This window comes from Aotus nancymaae, unplaced genomic scaffold, assembly GCF_030222135.1.
Source record: "Aotus nancymaae isolate 86718 unplaced genomic scaffold, 86718_ANA_hifiasm-v0.15.2.pri h1tg000048l, whole genome shotgun sequence".
NCBI classification, from domain to species: Eukaryota; Metazoa; Chordata; class Mammalia; order Primates; family Aotidae; genus Aotus; species Aotus nancymaae.
Genome location: NW_026988462.1, coordinates 13,032,611 through 13,038,610, shown reverse-complemented (window position 1 = coordinate 13,038,610; position 6,000 = coordinate 13,032,611). Strand labels below are relative to the sequence as shown.

General features: G+C 34.9%; 1 long non-coding RNA gene across 1 annotated transcript in view; it reads right to left on the bottom strand.

Moving 5' to 3' along the window:
* Positions 1-253: 253 nt before the first annotated feature.
* LOC110569313 (uncharacterized) overlaps positions 254-6,000 on the bottom strand; it is a 109,648-nt gene continuing 103,901 nt past the window's right edge. Inside the window, exons 3-4 of the long non-coding RNA XR_002479432.2 lie at positions 4,214-4,429; positions 254-2,196 (exon numbers count right to left, since the gene is read on the bottom strand). This is a non-coding gene — a long non-coding RNA (uncharacterized LOC110569313). The remainder of the gene's footprint in view (positions 2,197-4,213; positions 4,430-6,000) is intronic.

Sequence of the window (6,000 nt, the reverse complement as noted above, 5' to 3'; positions counted from 1 at the left end):
GATAACATAATCTCCATTGGATTCATGTTCCATTTCTCTTTGGTTGGAATGCTGACCTAATACAAATGCCTCTATATTACAGAGAAGCAGAAACTCTTAACCACAATGCAATTTTTAGAAAGAGTTGCATTTTAATGCATTTGATATTGATAAAAGATTAAAGAATGGTTATAATACAATTTTTAAAATACTTTGCACAAAGGAATTCAAAAGCAATTACAAAAATATAGACAATAAATTATGTAGTGCTAGTGTCATGCATGGATAAATGCAGGGTAACATCCAAATGTGACTGCTTTAAAGATCAACATTATTTTGGTAGTATAAATTCTCTAGTGGTAGTTAACATTTTGCATGATTTTTAAGTCCTTTTTATTTTTAATGCAAACTCGTTAATGAATTATAACAAGAGAAAACATTATAAATTATAAGTTAAAGTTAATACAAAAGATAACATAACTGTGTAACATTGAAATTTAGAAACAGAACATTACTAGTAACCTATAATTGCTTCTCGTGCTCCACTCCAATCAGCAAACCCCCATCCTGAACTCAAAACACTTTAGATCAATTTTGCCTTTCACTCAACTTAGTGTAAATTAAGGTGTAAAGCAAGTAATCTTTATATATGGCTGACTTTGCTCAAAGTTATTTTTGAGAAATTCTTCCAAGTTAATTGCATAGGTTTTATTCACTTATACCTATTGCTGGATTGTATGCCATTATTATATATTATACCAGTTCTAGAGTAAATAAGCATTTTGTGTTGTTTCAAATTTTTGAATATTGTGAATAGAGCCATGTTGAACACCTTGTAGGCATCATTTATTGAATGTATGTGTTAGAAAATACCAAGGGGTGAGTTTCAGGATCAAAGTGAATGTGTGTGTTCTACTTTATAAGATACTGCCAAATAATTTTTAAAGTGAATGTGCCAATTTATGTCAGTTGCTCCAAATGCTTAAAAGTACTTGCTATTTTCTTGCTTTTTCTTTATATTCATTATGGTGGGTGTGCAGTGATAGCATCTTGTGGTTTCAATTTGCATTTTTTAGTGAGAGTGCAATTGACAGGTTTTCCCATGTTTATTGACCATTTTAAAACGCTGCTTTATGAAGTTAGTATTCAAATTTTGGTCTATTTCCTGATTAGCTTAACTGCATCTTTCTAATTCATTCTTTTTCATAGATGTCAGTGTTCTGTGCTATTTTCAAGGCCTTGTCAGCTAATTCCAAAAGCAATCACTGCAGATCTGAATTCACTGCGCTTTTCTCTTTACTTTGGTCATATAGCATGGATATGCTTAGTAATTTTTTTCTAATGATAGATGTATGTTTTTAAAAGTCTCCAAATGATATTATATCTTGAGAGATGATATGTCCTTCTCTCTGCTGGGTAAGGAGTATATTACTCATTCTCACACTACTAATAAAGAAATGCCCACGACTGGGTAACTTACAAAGGAAAAAGGTTTAACAGACTTACAGTTCCACTCGGCTGGAGAGGCCTCACAATCTTGGCGGCAAGTGAGAAAGCTCGTGCAGGAGAACTCCCATTTATAAAGCCATCAGATCTCGTGAGACTTATTCACTACCACAAGAACATAACCGGGGAAACCACCTCCATATTCAATTATGTTCACCTGACCCTGCCCTTGACAGGTGGGGATTATGACAATCAAGGTGAGCTGTGGGTCAGGACACAGCCAAACCATATCAAGAGAGTGAACCTTAATCACCTTATTCTAAATAGCGACTGTGCTCAGTCAATGTATATTGAAGACCCAGGAAATTGTCTACATTTGATTTCTAGTTGATCACCCAAGTTTTTTAAACACTAGGTATAGTGTCAAGGCAGAGCTCCTCTCCCAGTCCGTCCCTAACTCTAAATCATCTCTATTTTAGAGTTCTCTCAATATTTTCACAAAATGAGAGAATCCTGCTGATTTTATATTGCTGATCTGCAAAACCTCAGAATGGCATATGCCGGGCATGCTAGAGCTCAAGTTCCCACCAAAACTCGCTCTTCACTGCCACTAGTTTGGTAATACAAAGGCCAATTTCTGAAACGTGTTCTTGCTCAGTGTTAACAACATCTTCCAGAATACCAGTGAATGCAGATGTCAGTTCCCCTCTCTGAAGTTCTTTCATCTCTTTCAGCTCCTTCAGCTCTCATTGCCACGCAGATCTCTCATACCTTCAAAGAGATAATTTCTCCGTTTAATTAACGTTCTAGTTTTCTTTGATTGGAATGCTGGCATAATACAAATGACTCTATTCTACAGAGAAGCAGAAACTCCTAACCACAATGCAATTTTTAGGAAAGATTGCATATGTATATATCTCTATCTACCTATCTATCTATATATATATAGATAGATAGATATATACACATATACACCATGGAATACTACTCAGCCATAAAAAGAAATAAAATAATGGTATTTGCAGAAACCTGAATGGAATTAGAGACCATTATTCTAAGTGAAGTAACTCGGGAATGGAAGCTAAACACGGTATGTTCTCACTTGTAAGTGGTAGCTAAGTTATGAAGATGCAAAGGCATAAGAATTATTCAATGAACTTTGGGGACTTGTGGAGAATGGTTGGTGGGATAAAAGACTACAGATTTGGCGCACTATACCCTGCTTGGGTGATGGGTGCATCAAAATCTCAGAAATCACCACTAAAAACTTATTCATGTAACCAAATACCACCTGTTCCCCAAAACGTATTGAAATAAAAAAAGAGTGCATTTATATATGTGTGTGTAAAAGGTAGAAAATAAAGGTGTCTTTAATTAAAATTACATTTAAACCTAAAATATGGAGTTTGAAACATCAAGAAGGAGTTACGGGAACATATGTGTAGAACAGAGGCTCTACAGAGTTCTTCCATGTGAAAATTTGAAATAATCTATATAATCTACATTTAATGGATATCTATTGTGTGACATGCACTCATATATATTCTACTTGACATTTCCAATAGGAAAATTGATATTCTATTCTATTCTTTCACAATCTCATCAGACAATTGCTATTTCTGGGAACAGATCTAAAATCAGAGAAAAAAGAAGAAGAAAATTAGTTGGTTTATACAGCTAAGGGAGATAAAAGTAATGAAATAGAAACGAAGTTCAAATCCTGAAGGCAGACTGAAATAGAAATGTGCATATGTAGAAGTAGAAGAGAGAAGGAAAAGCAAATAAACCTATGGCATGAGAAAATGGATTTAGCTAAATGAAAAAAAAGGAAAAGAAAAACCAGCCTTGTTCAATTAATTGAGTCTTCTGGATTGTTAAATAATATTTATGAAGTTATAAGCATTGATTTTAATGTTGACTTGAATCTGATGATGAATAAATATGTTGTGACATTTTTCACTCTACAATTTTATTTAAAGTTTAATTTAACCTTTGCTAATAGTTTATTGCATATTTAGTTTTACTGATAGAATTCTCTCACTTCCTGGTCATATTCTTCAAAAATGGTAGCATTCTCAGATTTCATGTGCTACTTATATCTTCTGTTTGATTATTTAAATATATTATTGAACACTGCCTACAAGTTATTTTCCACTGCAGGGCAAGTAAAATATAATAAATAAACAGGTATGCCTACTTTATCTTATAAATTGCAATCTATATAATCTTACAATGTTGTGATTTCCCACAATGTCAACAATTGATTTTGTTAGTTTCCCTGGATGGGTAGTGCCTATGTATTTATAGCAAGCTTTAGGCTATAAGTGTTAGAAACAAAATGGCTTGTTCTTCCTAATCAAATGCTCTTAGGCAAAGATTAAAGCATATCAAATTATCTTTACAACCCACCAAGTATTTTCTTTTTCTTGTTAAACATCAAGGAGTAAACTTAACCTAATATTATGTATGTGAGAGAAGTTCTATTCAGCATTTATTGTTTCAATTTATCTAACTTACATATTGAAATGCTTAATGTATATCTCTACAAATGTAATGTACTTAAATTGAAGTTAGAACATAATTGTATATTCTGAAATTACACATTTAAAACATAATCAAAAGATGCTTGATTTTAGTAATCTTACCAATATTTTTCAAAACCCTGATATAAAATCAATTATTTGCCATTATTATTAGGTATTATTTGGTGTTGATGGTAAAACACATCTTAGTCTTTTCAAGCTGCTATAAGCAAATATCTTAGAATAGATAAAAATTTGTTGCTCACAGTTATAAAGGATGGAAAGTCCAAGTTCAACGTGACAGAAGATCCAGCAGTAAATGAGGGTCTACCCTCCATTTTAAAGATGTTGCCTCACTGATGTGTCTTCACATGGTGGAAACAACAAATAAGCTCTCTCCAACATCTTTCATAAAGACACTGATTCCATTACCACATACCTTATCTCCCAGTACCATGGAACTGAAGATTAAGTTTCAGTACCTGCATTTTTAGAAGACACAGGCATTTAGATTATAGCATAACATGTAAGATATTCACACTATATTTTATAGTGAAAACACCAATATGCACACATGAAAATAGTAACTACTTGATTTTGCTAATATTTTCAGGAGAAAATCAATTGTGAAAAGATATAGATAAACAATTTCAGAGTCGATAGCTTCATTTATTTTGTTTACAAACACCATAGAATACATTTAATAAATTGAACAAATTTTCTAGACCTAAGAAGTCCAAAAGTGGGAGTGAAGGCAGGAAGAAGTGGTAGGGGCAACCCTGGAAAATCCTCTCCTCCACGACTACACTGATTCAGCAATGATCACAGAAATTTTTTTCTTAAGAAATCCTGAAGATCACTGAAAGCCTCTTTCCCCAGCTGAACAGGAAACCAAATTTATCAAAGCCAGTAGGGAGATTAAGAACACCCTTTAACCAGAACCACCGTCCCCAGCATAGAATCATAAAATTGGGAAGATATCCCCTAGCTCCCAGCTTCTCTCGGGGGAGGGAAATAGTTGGTCCACACATCCAATGTTATAGACTCTTTGTGGAGGTTTCTCGGAAAACTGGCTTTAATTTTGTAAGGCTTGGAATGCTGATGGGACCAGCACAGTCAGGCCACATTGAAGAAAATGTAGATGGCGGCTTGTGTTGGCAGTCAGGATAGCTCCTCCTCCCAGCTCAGCATAGTGTAAATGGAAGAAAATTCCTAGCTTCCAGCTTCTACCCTGGGGAGGAAAGTAGAGCCATGTGTTCAATGCTGCTGTTCCTCCAGAGCTGCCCAAAGAACTTGCTTATATCCTGCCTATCAAAGAATACTAATGAATCTGATGTAAACTAGCTGCCTGGGGTAGAATACAAATGAGGCATCAGCTATCATTCACCAAAATTTCTCCTCCTAGGTTCGGCACAAAGAGAATGAATGAAAAACCCCAGCTCCCAGCTTCTTTCTGGGGAGGTAAAGAATTGAATGGTGCATCCAATAACCCAGAATTTCTGGTAGCTGCCTAAGGACCTTGCTTTTATCTTACTATCCTGTTGTACAGATAGGACCTAGCTTACCCTATATATCAAGGGCCTGCAAAAACCAAAGAAAGTGGATTTGAGTAGCACAAAAGTTTGAGAGACCCTCAGAATCTCTGGCTGGGCTGATTGATAAGAGTCTTCACCCATAAAAAACCAGTCTATCCAGATTGGGAAATATGTGGCTGCTTTGTCTAATGTAGAGACACCAACACAGAAAATCAATGAAGATGAAGAAACAGGCTAATATGCCTCAAGCGAAAAAGCAATGTAAATCTCCTGACACCAACCCTAATGAAATGGATCTGTACAATTTACCTGGTGAAGAATTCAAATTAACAGTAATAAAGATGCTCAGTGAGGTCAGGGAAACAATACATGAACAAATTGAGAATTTAAACAAAGAGATAGAAAACATTTTTTTAAAAGGAACAAGCAGGGCCAGTGTGGTGGCTCAAACATGTAATCCAAGCTCTTTGGAAGACCAATGCAGGCTGGTCACTTGAGGCCAGAACAGTATTGCCAAC